This window comes from Pseudorca crassidens, chromosome 1 (genome assembly GCF_039906515.1).
Source record: "Pseudorca crassidens isolate mPseCra1 chromosome 1, mPseCra1.hap1, whole genome shotgun sequence".
NCBI lineage: Eukaryota > Metazoa > Chordata > Mammalia > Artiodactyla > Delphinidae > Pseudorca > Pseudorca crassidens.
The window spans coordinates 89015468-89034927 of NC_090296.1; the positions used below are offsets into that span (position 1 = coordinate 89015468).

At 43.0% G+C, this 19460-nt stretch overlaps 1 long non-coding RNA gene across 2 annotated transcripts in view; it reads left to right on the plus strand.

Annotated features, from left to right (window-relative positions):
* LOC137230488 (uncharacterized) overlaps positions 1-12355 on the plus strand; it is a 204733-nt gene extending 192378 nt beyond the window's left edge. For both annotated transcript variants that reach the window (XR_010946163.1, XR_010946156.1), the window contains 2 exons: positions 9450-9553; positions 12210-12355. This is a non-coding gene — a long non-coding RNA (uncharacterized lncRNA). The remainder of the gene's footprint in view (positions 1-9449; positions 9554-12209) is intronic.
* The last annotated feature ends 7105 nt before the right edge of the window (positions 12356-19460 follow it).

Here is a 19460-nt window from a genome sequence, read left to right on the forward strand (position 1 = left end):
TCCTTTTTTTTTTTTTTTTTTCGCATAACTCAATTCAGATTTTCTGGCCTTACCATTTTCTTTTCCTTATTGGTAGCTGTGTTTTGATAGCTCACACTCTTCAATTAACTTTTGTTTTTAAAACACTACAGCAACTACTACAGCTTAGTTACTAAATTCAGGTTGTTGGCACATACAAACTCCTCTGGGTATGTTTGTGATTAGGCCTTACAGAATTCTCACTGGTTGAATTTTCTGTAGGTTAAGCCAGGTTTGCTCACTGAGGTGTAGCTTTGAATAACCACTCTCACAGTAGAGTCATGTTTCATGTGTTTTATATTATATATATATTTTTGGTGGTGGACATTCTATGAATGTCTGACAATCTTTAGCTCAAATCTATAAATACAATGCCTCGAAACATGTTTTCTTTTAAAAGTAGTTGCAAATATATTCTAACTAATGTTGTATGGTTTGTTCAAACTATACTTAAGTAAATGAACTGGGATCTTGTTCACATTTTAATTATGATTTAATCTGAGGTTTGCAGTTTGTCAAGATTCTGCACCTGTGAGGCCCTTGGTGGACACCTCTTCATCTTATGGTATTTGTGACTCTAGACAAGGTCAAAGAAAGTGATGGTTCTTAATTGAATTCAACACTCTATGTTTAATTTATCCCAAATTATTTCTAGCTATTATCCTGTCCATGACCAGAGCAAGTTTACAATATGCACTCTGTGGAACAATAAAAGTGATTTGTAAGATTTCAATGTGTGCTTTGGTTAGGCTCATCAAATAAGAGAAACTTCAGTGAATGCTGAATGAGCAGTTATCTCAGGGGTCGAGGATATGCTTAGGAAACTCATGACTGAGTCTCTTTGCTAACGTGACTTAAAGTCAGGGGGCTCAGCAGTCATTTCATTGAAGCATTAGAAAGTAAAGGCTTATTTGTCATTGTTGAACCACACTTTTGTGGAGTAAATAAAATGCTATGGAATTTTTCATGTATTGAGGGATTAGCCAAAGTCTCCAGACAGAGCCCTTCTGAATGGCAAAACTCTACTATGTTGAGTATTTGAACACTTTGCTAGTTCTTTTAACACATGAAATGAAATATGAAAATCTTCTATCTCCTTCAATGTGTTTGAAAAAGCACTCAATGCTGGGCACTATTGATTGAAGTGAAACAAATTATTTTTTTGCAACACTTAATGACTAAGATGTGATATTTTGGGGGAAGTCTCTCCTCAAATATTCAAGAGAGATTTATTGTACTTAGCTCATGCACCAGGTGTTGTGGCAGGTGCTGGTGATATAATGGTGCAAAAATAAATAACTAAAAGAGATTTTGTGATTATTTGATCATATTTGCTATGAAGGAAAAGAAACAGTGCTATAAATGAGCAGCAGCAGGATGTGACCAGGTCTTTTGATTTCCCTCAAATCAGGGAAAGATTTGAGTTGACACCTGCAGGAGGATGAGTAGGAATTAACTAGCTGAATAGAGAGAGTATTTCAGGGAGAATGAGCAGCAAGAGCTAAAGCCCAGTGGTAGGAAGGTGTATGGAACCAAAGAAGGTTGTTGAGGAAACCAGTGCAGGTCATTGTGACTAAGTGCAGGGAGCAGAGAAGGGGAGAAGTGAGAGAAGGGGCTGGAAGTGGGCAGGTCCTGGGCCACGCAGGGCCACACTGGACATACCAAGTATTTCACTATTTGTTTTAAGAGCTGAAGAAGTAATTAAAACTAAGCAAGCCATGAGTACTTCATTTTGGCAAGATCACTCAGGTTTCCATGTTGAAAGGAGGTTTCAAGGGGCAAGAATGTACAGAAGAAGAGCAGTTGGAAAGCGACTATGGACAACCAGGGAAGAAATGATGCCAACTTGACCAGGATGGTTCAAAGTATCTGAAATCACCACCAACCTCTCCTCTGAGTTAAGAAAAAAATAAAGTCCCTGTAAAAGGGAAAATCTTGGAAGCAGATGGCCATTTCCTCACCAGTACCACATAGAGAAAGATTTGACAGACTAGTTCTGGCACAGAGGGAGGCCCCAGAGAATGGGTCCTAGGTTAGCAAATTGTAGAACCCAGAATACTCACTTGGAGGCATGGTCTGAACAGGTGTGGTGGGAGAACCTTGGCATCTGAGAGTTAGCTGAGGATTCCCCAGACCTTACACCTGGTAGTGCTAATTGGTAGCTAATTAGAACAAAAGAAAAGATAGAGGTCCAAAGGGCCAGCCCTATCTCTTCTCTATGTTGCTCAGTATATGCTCTGCCATGTGTCTTATGAATTCATGAGGACACTTTTAAAAATCATAATTATAGAGTTGGAAGGGATGTGAGATATCATCTGATATAGTGGTTCTCAAAATGTGGACCAGAGACTTCTGTTTCTGGGATTATGGAGTAGAGGCATGTATCCCATTTTCCGCTATTTCTCCTGGTAAGTACAACTAAGCACCCTAGACACTTTGTATAAAGCAAACATAAGACTCTGTAAAACAGAAAAAGAAGGCAGACAGGCCTTAGGACCCTAAGGAATAGCACAGTGATGAATTCCCTTAGTTTTCTCCTAGCTTCATGTATAGCCTTACAGCTGAAGATACTGGCAACCCAGAAATACAAACAGCCACAGACCAAAAAAAAAAAAAAATCTTCCAGAAAAAGCCTGGTCTTGGACCTGGCAAGGGGCAACCTGGCAAGACAGAAAACTTTTAGACAATAATCATTAAACTCTAGTCAAATTATGATCCCTGGACCAGCAGCATCCGCATCACCTGGGAACTTGTTAAAAATGCAAATTTCTGAGCCCCACCCCAGACTTCCAGAATCAGAAACTTGGGGGTGGAGCTCAGCAATCTGTGTTTTGACAAGTCCTCCAGGTGATTCTGATGACTGCTAAAGTTTGAGAACCACTGGCATGATACAGCTGGTCTTTCTTCAGTTGAGGAAACTTGAGACCAGAGGCTGGTTGATTTGTCCCAAGTAACAGCATGTGTGGAGTCTAGCTCTTGTTGTAGATTTGCCCAGAAAGCCTCTTCTGGTGCTAAAATCTTAGGAGAACAGAGGAAATTTTAAAGACACATTTGAATTAAGTGTTAACATGTGTATTTTTAAGTGCTTGGCACATAGCAAGTGCTAGATAAATATTGTTGAATACTGAACAATTTGTTAGTCTTTGACCCAGCTACAGTTTTAGAGAGGATGCTGAAAGAAAAAGGATCTTTTGGAAAACCCCAAACTAGCATCTGCAAAAGCATCTACAGCATCTGTAAATCCTGTCCCAGTAAAGAGGGCTGCTGCAGGTAAAGGGATTGCATGCTGTTCTTTCACATTCCTGGCCTCTTTTTTTAATTTCCAACCTACATGAAGCTTTATAAATACCTGACTTCCTATCATGCTAGGGTTTCTCAACTCTGAGTTATTACCTTCTCCTGATGAAGAAGTGAAGAAAGTCTAGATTCGTGTAGTTCGAGCACTAAGTCTCTTCTCCAGGTTAGTTAGAACAAGGGCTTTCAACAACAGAGCAGCTTGTAATTGTTCCTCCATTGAGTTTTAGCCCCAGCTCACTGAATGATTACATTTATGTCGTTAACATTTTGGTTTAATTGGACTAGCGCAAAACATAAATATCTGCTGCTTGGAAAATAAACATTTTTGTATTTTTAAAATGTTTATTTCAACTGATGCTTACAATTGCCCAGAGACTAAATGGGTTTTTAAAATTTATGTTCAAAGTCATGCCTGCTAGGATGAGTTGATGGAGGCCAAGTCTGAGCCCATAATGTTTTTACAAGCAGTCTTTTATGTTTTTGTTTTGTTTTGTTTTGCGGTACGCGGGCCTCTCACTGTTGTGGCCTCTCCCATTGCGGAGCACAGGCTCCAGACGCGCAGGCTCAGCGGCCATGGCTCACAGGCCCAGCCGCTCCGCGGCATGTGGGATCCTCCCGCACCAGGGCACGAACCCGCGTCCCCTGCATCGGCAGGCGGACTCTCAACCACTGCGCCACCAGGGAAGCCCACAAGCAGTCTTTTAATAACTCTCTCTGTGCAACTGCTTATGTGTGAGGAGAACTCAAGGGTGACTGTAACTATGGTAGTGCAATTAGGCATCTTGGCCTTGCAGATGCACTAAGGCTACTAGTCTGGCTGCTCCTGCAATCTCCTATTTTATGTTTTATACAGCTAGTTGGAAATAGCACTAAAGTTTTGTTTTAGAGATTTCTCAAGCCACTGGGTTCCGCAGATGAAGAGGCATGATAACTGGGTGAGTATCTGAAAAGTCTACAGAAACATCCTATTCTCATGCTCATCATGAAAGCCGGGATATAAAAAATGTGGTAGGAAAGTGGAGATGGTGCTTTAGGAAGTACTGGCTCAAGGTGAGACACTTTCTGAGGGGAACAAAAACACCACTCTAGCATCTGCCTTCTGGTGGCTCCTTGATGCTGTTTGCAAGCTCATCGTAACATTCCACTTAGCTCATGAATACAAAGGGGCTGGATGTTGGTTTAGAGCAGCCATTCTCAAGGTGTGGTGCCTGGACCAGCAGCCTCAGCATCACTTGGAAATGTGTTAGAAATACAAATTCTCGGGCCCCACCCCAGACCCACTCAATCAGAAACTGGGGATGGGGCCCAACAATCTGTGTTTTCCTAAGTCCCCCAGGTGACTCTGATGGATGCTAGAGTTTGAGAAGCACTGGAGAGAGTGATTTAAAGGAGGGCATGTCTTTTCAAGGGATACAGTATCTCACTGCTGATGTGGAAAATCCGTTCAAAAACTGATTAGGAAATGAGTAACTATGTCAAAGGCAAGAAAGAAGTCTTTTGAGAACAAGAGCGACAAAGCCAATGGCTCTGCTGCTGGATTTAGGAGGAATGAGAAAATTCAAGGGAGGTGAGGAGATATAGACATCTTCTTAAAGAATCAGAAAGTGACTAGCCACTAGGCCCTTGTATAAATATGAAGTTAACTCATTTAGTCACTCTCATATATTCTCTGCCTTCAACTTTCTCTAGGTTATTTGCAGTTAACAATGTTTGTATATCTTGATGAACTTGATGGCGAAACTAAGTGACAGACACCTCCAATTCTAACCTTTCTTATTGTGGTGTTGAGTGGGGAGTGGTAGGTACAGCTTGTGCATAAATTGTGTCCAGACATCTGAGCATAACTGGGGAAGCACGCCTACCTGAATTTATTACATGAGTGACATGGGAGCCTCCTGGGAAGAAATCCTCATCTCAAAGGAAGAGAGAATTAGACAAGGTTGACCCAGTAACCAATCTTGAGTCACCAGTGGGATTCTGTCCTGGCAACCATTCATTTGCCCTTGACCAGGAGTTCTGTGAAAGAAAAGGTGGGTTGTCGTAAAAATGGAATGTTGCTTCACATCAACAGCTCAGAGATTTGGGGCATAAATAACACTGCTTTGGCTCCTGCAAGGAAAAGTACAACTCAGTTGGGAGAGAGAATGCATCCTTGCTCTTCTGTGACGAAAATGGCTTTGGTTTTAGGGCATCCAGAACTCCAGGGAACACAGTCAAGTGTTTTCTGCTTTTCAGCAGCATGAGAGTCAGCTGAGGATCCTCAGACCCATGGTGGTGCTAATCTCTGGATGACCTTGGCAGTAGCCCAGGGCCACTAGCATCATAAAGAAAATGCTACATTGGGGCTTCCCTGGTGGCACAGTGGTTGAGAGTCCGCCTGCCGATGCAGGGGACACGGGTTCGTGTCCCGGTCCGGGAAGATCCCACATGCCGCGGAGCGGCTGGGCCCGTGAGCCATGGCCGCTGAGCCTGCACGTCCGGAGCCTGTGCTCCGTAGCGGGAGAGGCCACAACAGTGAGAGGCCCACATACCGCAAAAAAAAAAAAAAAGAAAGAAAGAAATTACTGAACAATAGCTTTGAAAACTTTCTCAGAATTATGTGACAAACAGTTTTATAATACAAATGTTTTTTATAATTGACAAAGATATTTACACTATTTTCAATAAAATATATTCCAGCACGTTGACAAATTATTGTCTAATACTATACAAATATGGCATTAATGAAGAAATGGAAAAAATAAACATCACCATCAGCTTAACTATCAAAATCATCGAGTCATTTTAAATTAATGTGATTAAATACAATATGATGTGTGAACAGATTGTTTCCTTGACTTGCTTGTTTAAATTTTAGGCAGCTGACAATATTGCAGAATTGTTTATTTGTAACTGTACTGTATGCTACGTGTCTAACATAATATGAACATGTTCTTAATAGAATATTCACATTGGGAATTAAATCTCGATGTAGTCAAATTACATTTTTAAGCCTATTGGCTTAATATGAACAAAATACAAACTTGTGATACTTCGAATGTTCCTCTATTTTTATTATGAAATACTTGAATGTATTTCTGTTCTGTGCTAAGCTCTCCACAGTTTGGCTTCATGTTAAGGCTGCTGTAGCAAGAGGATGGCCAATGGAAATAAGGGTTACAAGCTTTTTTGGATCACATCCAACAGGAAAGAGAGAGGAAAATCTCTCCTTGAGGCATGGACTAGGTCTTTCCCTTTAAATTTTATTGGGCTGAACAAATAATAGTCGCCAAGGAAATGCCACACACTAATTAGCTTAAACTACTCAAATTCTCCTGAGTATCCAGAGATGGATTCGGATATCTGAACAATATTGAAATCATATGCAGAGTAAGAAAAGGCTAAATGGATGTTGATGAGGCAATAAATAGTGTCTAGAATGGATGCTGCATTCTTTCTCAAATCCTGATCTTTGCACACAGCGTTTCCTCTGCCTATGATACTTATTGCCTCCCTCTTTACCTAGCTTGCTTTTACTTATCTGTCAGCTCTCATCTCCCCCCCCCCTTTTTTTTTTTTTTTTTTTGTTGGTATGTGGGCCTCTCACTGTTGTGGCCTCTCCCGTTGCGGAGTGCAGGCTCCGGACGCGCAGGCTCAGCGGCCATGGCTCACGGGCCCACTCGCTCCGTGGCATGTGGGATCTTCCCGGACCGAGGCACGAACCCGCGTCCCCCGCATCGGCAGGCGGACTCCCAACCACTGCGCCACCAGGGAAGCCCTTTTTTCCCCCATTTTCCCCCCCATTTTTATTGAGATATAATTGAGATACAGCACTGTATAAGTTTAAGGTATACCACATCATGATTTGACTTACATATATTGTGAAATGATTACTACAGTGTTTAGTTAGAATGTTCCTTTATTTTAAAATGCATCCCTTAAAAATGAATTTCTGCAGATTACAAAGAGTTGGGTGAAGTGAAGAGAAATAGATGTACTGGGGGATTGAAAAATCAAGGTGACTTTTATAAAAAATTGAGTTGCCCTACTTTGGATCAAATGCTAAAAGTTTTCCACTTCCCAGACCTTGCTTTGCAGATGGCAACACAGAACGGTTCTGGTTCAGTTAGTATCCTGCTAGAATGAATTATGAGAGGTCCAGGCATGATTTAGTGACTTGGAGCTGCTGCTTTGAGTTCTGAAAATGGTAAATGTAGTCAGGAAACATCAGAAATAATCACAAAAAATGACCCTATAAATCTTAAACACTTCACTGAAAACAACGTGTCCAGAAAATAATGCTTACCTCATATTAGTGTCTCATGTTTGAGGAAGCAAAGATGCCTTGAGTTATTCAATTGAGCCATTTTGTTAAGCTTAGCTGGCAAATAATCTGTGGCCAGTTGTACCTCGTCTGAAATAACAGACACTAGGATAACACGGACAAACGGGATGACATCTTTAATATACAGTTTAAGTATTTGATGGTGATGGCCTTAGTTTGCTTTACAACAGTGATAGTTCTGGGGGAAAGGTGTTAGAATTTGAAAGAATTAGTACTAGGGAAATGCACTTGACATTTTGTGTGAGATGAATGCTTAAATTTAGGACAGGACCCTGTGGTTAAAAAGCATCCCATACAGAGTTCACTGGAATGGACAAGGTTTAAAACAATTTACTTGATCGAATTTCAAATTAATCAGCCTACAAGCCATCATGTTCACAGTTATTTTTAAATGAAGAATTTAAAATTAACAGAAAAAAATTTCTCCCTAATAATTCTTCATGCCTTGAAAAGTCAGTAATGTTTTCCACAGAAGCTAACAGCTTCAATTATTGTTTCCTCAAAAGCCTTTCCTGACTTACTTGCTAGGACCCTTTCCCTCATTATAGACTCTCATAGCACCATGTCTTTTCAACATTTTGTTATTTGGTTATTTTATTGGTATCTGTCTTACCCACTTTCATGTGAGGCACATGAAGACAGGAATCTTGGCTGCTTTGTTTGTCATGGTATCTTTAGTGTCTGTACAAGACACAATGGATATTTGTTGACTGAATCATAAATGGATGAGTCTGGTCCATGTCCTGAGGGCCCTTATAGCATACATGGATGGATAGAAACCATGATTTAATGTCACCCAGTAATACCCATAGGGTGATATAAACGTGTGCATAGAATACACTAGAGAAATAATGTACCACAAGTTCTGAGAAGGTTTATTTCAAGGAGCAAAGTGACAAAGGACGATGCAGTGACACTATCTCCTCTACACTTAACCGATCATTTAGTACATCATTTTGATGCATGGAAAGCCACATCTCCCTCTTAATTATTAGGACTTTTTCATGTGCAAGTGACAGAAAACCTAATTCAAGTTGGCTTTTAACAAAAGGGAGTAGAAGTCCATTTCTGATAATATGGATATTTAGGTATTTGAACTGACCTTTCCTCTTAAAACAAAAATGCTATGTTAAATAAAAACTATTCTTGAAAGTATTGAAGAGATGCTAAGATGGTGAGGAATTGTTGCAGGAAGGGGACCCCTTCCAGGGCCCGAGCGTGGGCTCTTGTCTAACACTCGGAAATGAATTGTCGTAGGAGACACACGTGCTGACAAAGCAGGAGACTTTATTGGGATGGGGCACCCGGGTGGAGAGCAGCAGTGTAAAGGAACCCAGGAGGACTGCTCTGCCACGTGGCTTGAATGGTGGGTTGAATGCCGCGGGTTTAATGGTGATGGGTTCAGCTTCCCCGTTGTCTCTGGCCAGTCATTCTGTTTCGGGGTCCTTCTTGGTGGCGTGTGCATCGCTCAGCCAAGATGGATTCCAGCAAGGAGGATTCTGGGAGGTTGGTGGACATACGGACTGGCATCTCCTCTCTCCTTTTGACCTTTCCCAAATTCTTCCAGTTGGTGGTGGCTTGTTAGTTCCGCATTCCTTACCAGGACCTCCTGTCATAAGATAACTCATCAAAGGGGTTACTGTGGTGCCTGGCCAGGGTGGGCTGTTTCAGTCAGTGGTTCCCCTAACAGAATTAAAAGGCCAATATCAAAGAGAGTAGGAACCTAGAAAGGTAAATTGAGTGTTAAATCTTGTTTTGTTCAAAGAACATTCACCAAACCTGTGTTGTGTTGTGTTTGTTTGTTTTTCAGCTTTGTCAGGGACCTCAGAAGACAAAGTGCAGCATTTCCCCAAGATGGGACACCTCGTGGGAGACCCTCCCTCCACGCTGGGACTCCAAAGGCCATTCTTCAGAGTAAGGGTAATCCAGAATTAAATATGCCCTAGATCTCTACCCCCAGGGCCCTGTAGGAAAATTTACCTTTGTGATGAGTGAGCAAAGCGGGGAGGTAAAAGGCCCTGAGAAGTTTGAACAATAGGTTGGCCATCAAGTGAATTTTTAGCTTAAATTTGCGTCACTTTAGTGATCCAACAAGTAGTCCAGGATTGGCAGAAGAAAATCCAAATCTCTGGATGAATGTCCCTTTATCCTTGTGTGCTGAAAAAATTCCTACAAGAAAATTTTCAAGTTAAATGACAAGCTCACAGAAAAAAAAAGGGTGTGTGTGTGGGCAACTAAGCACAGAAGAAAATGAAAAACCGCGTCCTGATTTTGCTTCTCATTGTAGCAGAGTCTGCTTTTGGGGAGGATCAGATTGAGAAAACAGAATATTAATGTAACTTGACCACATTAACAGATTAAAGGAGAAAAAAATCATGAGATAATCTCAGTAGGTATAGAAAAATACTATCATAGATTTCAGCATGATAAAAACTTTTAAAAAACCTATGAAGAAACTTTCTTACCCTTATCAACAACCACAGTTGGTGAAATGTTCAAAGCTTTCCCTTTGGCTGATAGTGTGGCTAACCTTTTATTGCTCTTAATCTCGTAGACTAGACAGGAAAAAAAAATTCTAAGTATTTCAATACAGGGAATTAAATACAGGGAAATAATTGCACAGGTGAAGAGAAGTTGAGAAACCAAAGAGGGGATGGTGGATTTTACCAGAGATTAGAAACAACAGGAACTCCTTAGGCTGGAGAGATGTGAGGAGGGGGCAGTATTATGAGACCCTAGTCGCTGGAGTCCTCTGGTAGAGGCTAGAACCATGATGTCATGGGGACCCCGAACGGAAGGGCTATGCCTGGCAGGAACTTCCAAGAAGAGACATAGCTGCTGCCACACACTGTCCTATAGCGGGTAACAAAGAAACTCCCTGGTTTCTCCTCCCATGTTCTAATTTTCCTTCACTACCTCCCCTTGGTCACATTCAACTGAAAACCAGAGGACAAGAAGATCTGTTAATGTAATACACAAATTTATTTCTCTTGGGGTATAGAGCAAGGTGAAGGTTGGATAGTACATCTGGAGGATAAACAGAAACTATGTGGTACAGAGGAGAAACGATTATCACAACATCCAGGCAGGCAGTTACCTTTGGGGGCGGGGGGCGGGGCGAGAGTATACAGGTGCCTTCTGAGATGCTGGCAATATTCAATTTCTTGCCTTGATTGGTGGTTACCTTGCTGTTTGCTTTATTATTGTCTTTAAACCTCACATGAATTTTATGCTTTCTTTTGTGTGTGTGTGTGATATACCTCACAGAAAGTACCAAAAAGAAAATTCACAGATTTACATAACTGAAAAACTCAGAGGTAGAACTAACTTTAAGTGTATTTTAATCCGGAGGCTTAGTCCTTGACAAAAAGGCTCTTCTCTGTCATCCCACCTCATATTCAGGGTGGCTGCAACAATCTCACCTCTCACCACACAGTTTCTCCCTCCCTTTTTCCCAGAAACTTCCGGAAATATTTCATTGTCTCATTCTGCATCACATGCCCATTCCTGAGCTAGTCAGTGTGGCTAAGGCGAGAGAGGAATCACTTCCATGCAAATTTCATTAGCTGAGTTTGCAGGACAGGTAACTCCTCCAATGGAATCAGTTCCAGCAGGTGGGGGAGATCGGGGGAGGCACATCTCAAGTGATCATTCTTCCACTTCAATCAGTCTTTATCCATCCACCCAACTCCTGGTTTGATGGTCTCTCACATCTAGTGTAAAGCCTACTAGAACCTGGAGAGAAACAAAAAACGAGGGAGATAGAAACTGAGATCTCTGTGTATTTGTGCTTCTGTTCTGAGTCCTGACAAGTTATCCTTGAGTAATACTTATTAGTTGTTCCAGGAAATGTTATCAAGTAATTGCTTAAGTCACAGGATACGTTTCTGTAAGTTGTCTGTTTGCCCCTCCTCCACTACAGTCACCTTAATAGAGCACCACGTCAGGCTCTGAAAGGGATAAGGGATATAAGCTAACTCTGAGGGAGGCTCCCTGGATGAGTGATGGTAACTAATCTGTGTAGCTAAGACAGTGTAGACCCTGCATGTGGTTTACTGCATATATAAATAATGACTTCAGATATTTAAAACACCCTTACTTATTCATTTCTTTTGAACAAAAAAGGTGTATGTATCCTCCATGACTGTATCTTAATAGATATTTATTAACCTTTGCTTTGAAACGTATTGAATAAGCTTCTAAACTGCAACTTTAATTGTTGAGTACATTTAATGAACCTGAACACAGAAGGGCGTGGCTCAGATTCCATTTCAAGAAAGGATTCATTGCCCCAGCTGCGAGGCATGCTATCAGCAGACTGCTTTCAGCTGTCAGCCCCTTCATAGGTTGCCTCAGCTGTAGAGACATCTTTCTCAAGATCATGCCTTTCTGGGTGGTGTGATGGTTAAAAGTATGTGTCAACTTGGCTAGACCACGAGACCCAGATATTTGTTCAAACTTTATTCTAGATGTTTCTGTGAAGGTATCTTTTTAGAGAGATTAGCATTTAAATCAGTAGACTTTGTGGAGAGCATGTCCTCCATAATGTGGGCGGGTTTATTCCAATCAGCTGAAGGCCTTAATAGAAAAAGGCTGATGGCCCTGGAAGAGGAGAGCGGCTTGCAGCAAACTGCCTTTGGACTCCAACTGCAACGCTTCCCTGCGTCTCCGTCTTGCTGCCTACCCTGCAAATCTCGGACTTACCAGGCCTCTACAACTGCGTAAGCCAATTTTTTCCAGTTAATCTTTCTCTATTTCTGTATAGAATCCTAACTATATAGTTGGACTATGTTCGGTGACTAATCAAGGTGGGAATATAAAGGTCCAGCCACTTTAACCCAACATGAGAAAACTGACGGGTTTGCCCTGCCCGAGTTCCCTCCAGAACTCAAGCTGCCTGAGGCTGTTGGGTTGGTGTTATAGCTTGACTTCTGCTCACTTTAGCTCTCTTCCCCTTCCTTCTACCTGCGTTGATCCTAAGGGCACTCCCTAATACAGTGGTCCCCAACCTTTTTGGCGCCAGGGACTGGTTTCGTGGAAGACAATTTTTCCACGGGACAGGGGTGGGCGGCGATGGTTCAGGTGGTAATGGGAACGATGGGGAGAGGCAGATGAAGCTTCGCTTGCTGACCCGCCGCTCACCTCCTGCTGCGCGGCCTGGCTCCTAACAGGCCTCGGATTGCTACTGGTCCACGGCCTGGGCGTTGAGGACCCCTGCCCTAATAAAACATCCTGAGTACTAATCTCACTCAGAGTCTGCTTCTCGGAGAACGTAGCTTACAACAAAAGGAAAGTAAAATGTATAAGGAAAATATAATAATTACCATTCTTCCTGAAAAAATATTCTAAGTTCTAGAAGGAAGATAGACAAAAGAATTGTGGTCTGGGCTGAAAAACAAGTTGACTCTGTAAAGGAGTTCCCTAGTTTGGAAATAGAAAGGAAAGGGATGGGAAAACTTATCACTGAGATGCTAATCTTTTCCATTAGGGGAAAAGATAACCTTCTTCCTAGCCAGCTACTCCTGAGGTTTGAAGAATGAGAAAAACTTGGACAGAGAGAGAGCAAGAAACATAGAAAAGCATTGGACGGTCCTGTTGAGATACCAAGGCACATCTCCCAAGGAGATGGGATGAGGGGTGTCTTATATCTTTGGGGAAGAAACTGAGAAATACTAAATCTATTTATGTCCCTCTCCCTCCTCCTTTCCCTGCTCTCCCTCCTTCCCCAATACACTTAGGACTGATTAGAGTTACATGTTCATACTCTAATCCATTACATTTTGTAACCTGAGGCATATGCATTTAAAGGTTACATGTGTTTTTGTCCTACGGTTACACTACTAACTCTAGTCAATTATTCAAAAAATAAACCGAGAGTTAGGGCAATTTCATTTAGCTTATATAGTGGTGTTTGAGTCCTCAACTAACCAACAGACTTTGACTACTGCTGGTATATTTATTTTTGTTTCAAAGCTCAGGTTTCTCTTTTGGATTTTCCTAATTAATTTATCTCCATGGATATATTTCTCTGTCCGTGTTGTGCTGAAATGAAATATAATATAGCAAGATAACTTGATAAATTTAATGTAATATGACCATTCTTTGAGGATTGCACTTGGGTTGGTGTTTCTTCCTGCTGTAGGATTGACTATTTCTCAAGAGCCTGTTCTTGAAGTAGAAGACATTTCTTTTCTTTTTTTAAATTGAGATGTAATTGACGTGTAATATTCGTTCTAGGTGTACAACATAATGATTTGATGTATGTATATATTGTGAAATGATCACCGCAGGAAGTTTACTTAATATCCATCACCTCACATGGTAACAGCTTTTTTCATGTGTTGAGAGCTTTTAAGATATACTCTCTTAGCAATAGAAGAGTTGCTGAGGCTGAGAATTCAACCCCCTTTGGAGCTCTTCTACTCTTTTATTATAATTGAGACCTGGGCCCAATCCTTTGTTTTTTCTGCTCTCTGCCTTCAGGTGGTACGAGTCTCTTTATATGTTGCCAACAAGGGCCTCTGGCTTTCCAGTTTTGCCTTAAATTGATGATTAATGATACTTAGCGTCTCACTGCTTTCTTTAGTGCGTTGGGTACACTCGGCAACGGCCAGCCAATTCCGTACTCTTGGTAATAACTACTTTCCCTGTACTTCTCAGCTGCCTTGTGTGTTGCACCCGACAGTGCATTCCCTTCTACTGAAAGTCCATTCCAGTTTATCACCCATAAGAGTTCTTGAACAATTGCGTCATTACAGCAAGCCAGGGGCTGTCTATACTCCTCCTACCAATAATGGCCTCCTCTTTCCTAGTGATTCAACTCCAAAATCCATTTGAGAGCCTGATTTGTAGGATCATTTCCAGACCAACCACTGCAGATCAGGTTCCCTGGGAAACAGACTCTGAGACATCGGTATTTTCATACGTTTGTGTATGTGATCTCTGGATCAATATCTTTGAGGGAACAATGAATGTAGAATTGAGCTGAGGGAGAACCTGAACTGCGATGCAGTTGCAACAGCAGCTTTGGCCAATATTGTGGGGAACTCTAAAACTAGGCCCTTCGGTGGTTTCCCAATTTAGGTGATGAAGGGGACAGTCTTTTGTATCAGCACAGCGACAAATGATTGGATGTGGATTGCCCTTAGGGAGGAGCAATATTTGTAGCTTTCTTCAGTCAAGGGCAACCTGGATGGGGCACAGCTGTGAGCCTTCAGTAGCCAACACACCTTGTTGCTGTGGGAATGAGTGCCTTGGTCCTGAAGCTGGTACAGCACAGTATCTACTACAAGCCTCATTGAAAATTAAGAGGTATATTTCCAGAAACAGAAAGGAATAGTGCTGCAAGGAGTGCATCCCTACTCTTGCTGTGATATTGAGTTCCTCAGATTGGGTGAAAAAAAATCACACTACAGTACCACATTATATAGGTAAACTGGTAGACTTAAGCCTGCTTGAAACCAGCACCTTAGAGGTGGCTGTATCACAAGAGTGTTTGGCTACCTGTGTATCTGTAAGCTGGATATTAAGTGTTTTGTGACATAGTTTTAATATCCCCTATGTATAAGCTTGCGTAAAGAGAGTGAAGCTGATAGCAGAATTGTCTGACTTTGAATGGACCATGCTAGACACAAAATGACCAGCTGGTTGTGTAAGACACTAGACTAATAAATAGTGCTAGACAGAGAGGTTGCATCCCACAGTTGTTATAGCCGTTGCTCCTGGGAGTTGCACCTTTTGCAGCTGGGCTTTGTCTTCTTTTATCATTGCAGATTTTACATAAATAGAAACAGACCAAGCTCAAGGAGCCTATGTACCCAGATTGGTGGAAAGTCCAAAACCATGCATTTGGGGCATCATTTCATTGGTGATATACAAAGAAATGTGATGTTACTTCTACTCTGAGGATGGTGGAATAATTTACCTCTGTGGCATTAATGTAAATTACCGTGGTAGATTCTATTGTTCAAAATATTTGCTGCTGTCCCCGTAAGGAAGGACTGTATATCGCTACCTGCTCCTTTGATATCAGGCTTGGCTATGTGCACTGCAATGAAGTGAAATGGTTAATGAGTGAAAATTACGTTTCACTTCTGAATACAAACTTTAAGAATCATTGCATGGTCTGTGATTTGGCTGCCTTTTCCTCTCCCCAAAAGATGATAAATATTCTAGTTAGGGGTTTCCTCTATCAGTCTGGACCTTGACTTGAAGATTCATGGAACAGAGCCACAGCTGACTCATGTTGAAAATACAAACTGAGTGAGAAATAAACCTCTGCTGTTGTAGGATACCAAGATTTTTGAGGGTTGCTTGTTATCACAGTGTAATTTAGCTAAAACTGATTGATAAGAGTTGAATTTCATAGGTTTCATTTTTGTATACGTTCTGTTTGGGGACTTGATACATGTACTTAAAAATGACTAAGAGGCACTAGACTGTAATAATTCTCTCTGGCAGGAATATTGCTAAAGTAAAATTTGCCTTTGTAGTTCATTCTTGTAATCTGGTCCTTTTAGTATTTTGTTTTCCCTTCATTTTCAGGACAATACCTAAGGCAAGGAGAAGAAAGGAAGACAGACAGGGACAAAGGGAAGATAAGCTGGTTTAAAAGAAAAAATCCTGGCCGGTGGAGGACAGGGAGATAATGGGTGAAAATAACAGCAGTTCTATAATTAGAAGAAAATTTTTAAATTTTGAATTTGCATCTTTTGATGATATACTTTGTTAATCCTTTTGACAGTAATGCTGTAAGTAGCCTGTTCTTCAGTTCTGGTAGGATCAAGGGGAAAAAATATAAGGTTTTCTTGCACCTACCTCTACTCTTAAAGACAGTACGCATTTGCTGGATTCTCACACGCTTAGACAAACACACTCACTTACGCACATATACACTCAGTAAAGTTAAGCTTTTATTCCTTCACGGAAGCTCAGGACTTAAAATAGTAACACAAATAGCCAAAAGATAGTTTTAGTTAAAGAAGTCTTTATGTGTGTTTGCCTAATTTATTCCTTCCACTCTGGGGGGAAGCATGAGGATTCCTGTTAGCCATATGGCTTAAATTTTATACAAATCTAAAAGTATGATTTCACCAAAAATACTTATACAACTCCTAAAATAATAGCCACCATTTAAAATAGGCTTTTATGTGAGACACTACACTAAGTATGTTACATGATATATAGGCAGTAACAACAAGGTGGATAGCTGCTTCCACAAAATGAGGCTTTGAAGACCAAGCTCACTGGTTTGTCAGAATAGGAAGTAGTTAGGGCCCGGCCCGTCAGGGTCGGGCCGCTGACTGCCGACCCCGCTGCACCCGCCTCGGTTCGGCCCCTGGGGGCAGAGAGCTATCGGGGCCGGGCGGCCCGAGGGCCTAAGCCGGACCGCCTGACCCTGCAGCGGCCGCAAGCGACGCCGCCCGAGGAGCGCCACGGCCTCGATGTCCCCCACGCCCTCCCTGTCCAGTGTCTGGGAGCCCCGTGAGGGCCGAGCGGGCAGGGGCTACGGCGACGCGGGCGGGAGCCGGGGGCCGGGAGGCCGGCGGCAGGGGGGCCCGCGCGCTCCGAAGGCTGGAAGCGCTTCCCCTCGCCTCAGCCCCGTGGGGAGGCGTCCCTCGCTCCCGTCATGGCTGCGGGAGGAGACTACGTCCTCCATCTTGTCGGGGCCGCGGGGGGAACTGGGGGCAACTCCGACTCGTCCCGGGAAGCCCGGGCTGGGCCCCGCCGCCCGGCCGCCGGGACGGCTCCCGCTGCCGGCTCCGCACCTGGCCCCGGCTGGCGCGACGGGCCCGGGCCAGACGCCGCTCCCGCCTCTGCTGGCCAAGATGGAGGCGGCTGCGGGTCCCCGAGCCGGGCGCCCGTCTGTCGGAAGGGCTGGGCCGTCCCCGGCGGGGCCGCCGCGTCCCAGCCCCTGGGCCTCTGCCCTCGTTGGCCCCGAGGCGGACGGCCCGTCCCCGTGGCGGGAGGGAACGCAGGTGCCGGCCGGGCTAGGCCCGGTCGGGCCGGGCGAGTTGCGACCAAGGAGCCACCTGGGTGGCAGGACTCGGCTTTTGTTCGCCGTCTACACCTATGTCCCGGGCGCACGTCACGGGCTGTGCGGGTCCCGAGGTTCCACGTAGGAGGCGAGCGGGGAGGCCGCCCTGGCGGCCGTCGGTGGGACTGCAGCCGACGATGTTGGGGAGTAAATGCATGGATAAAGTGGACCCAGATTTCAGGATTGCCTACTCGTAAATAGACGGGTGTTGTTACACTTTAAAGTTCAACACGATGGTGAACAGCATGAACTTTTTTTTTTTAACATCTTTATTGTAGTGTGATGCTTAACACTGGTATGTTGGTTTCTGCTGTATAGCGGAGTGAGTCAGCTATATGCATGCATTTATCCCCATGGCCCCTCCCTCTTGCGTCTCCCTCCCACCCTCCTTATCCCACCCCTCTAGGTGGTCGCAAAGCACCGGGCTGACCTCCCTGTGCTATGCAGCAGCTTCCCACCACAATGTTCCATCGCAGCACTCTTTACAGTTGCCAGGACATAGAAGCAACCTAAGTGTCCATTGACAGATGAATGGTTAAAGAAGATGTGGCACATATATGCAATGGACTATTACTCAGCCATAAAAAGAAACGAAATTGAGCTATTTGTAGCGATGGATGGACCTAGAGCCTGTCATACAGAGTGAAGTAAGTCAACATGAACTTTTTAATGAAGTTATCCATGAAGTTCTCAGTAAAGACTGACTTTATAGAGATGCCACTTAGCATAGTCTAGTAGAAAGTGAGATTCATTATGAATAAAACAATCAAGTAGTCCTCACAAAAAAAAAAATAGGAAGTAGTTAAATATGAATGCGTGTGGAGTGCATAGCTGAGTGTCTGACACTGAGGAAATAGGAAAAAATGATAACTAATAGGCACTCTAACATTAATACTTCCACCAAATGATATAAGTTTTTAGCTTCATTTTCCCAATTTTTCACATGGAGAAAATACAAGAGAAAATTGACCAGGGTCAATGTATTGAGACAAAACTTTTATGTTTTCATGTCCCCTGACTTCCTCTTTTCTCTCGTTTCATGCCCTGGCAACACCTGGTTATCCTCTCACTTTTAGAATTGGGTTGTGGCAGGCAGAATTCTAAGATTCTGTCCCTTATTTACATGCCCTGTGTAGTACCCTCCTCTTGAGTGTGGGAAGAACCTGTGACTATGATGGGGTATGATTCCCATGATTAAGTTATTCATCCACTGATTTTTTTTGAATTAATCAAAAGGGAAATTACTCTGTGTGGGCTTGATGTTTAAGAGAAGATAGGGCATCAGAGATCCTTCTGCAGGCTTGAGGGAACGGACTGCCAAGCTGTGAGGAGGGCAACTCAGCAAAGTTCCAGGAGAGGCCTCCGGGAGCTGAATTGGTCCCCCACTAACAGCTAGCAAGAAAAGAGACCTCAGTTACATGGCCACAAAGAAATGAACTCTGTCAACAAGCCAGTGGAGCATGGAAGTAGATCTTTCCCTTGTCTGTCCTTGAGGTATGGATGCAGCTGTCTGACACCTTAATTTCAGCCTTATGTACACCCTGGGCAGACAAACCACAGAAACTGTAAGATAAACCTAATTGTGTTTTAAGAGGCTAAGCTGTGGTAATGTGATATGCAGCAATAGAAAACGAATGTAAGATGAAACACACACTTTGGGGCATGGGATCTGGCCTCCTGAGTGTCTGCTGGAGTCAGATGACCTAACGTGGAAATGCAGGGTGATTAAGTCCACATGGGCTAAGGACTGACCAATGGGGATGAGGGAAGGGAGGAAGATGATCT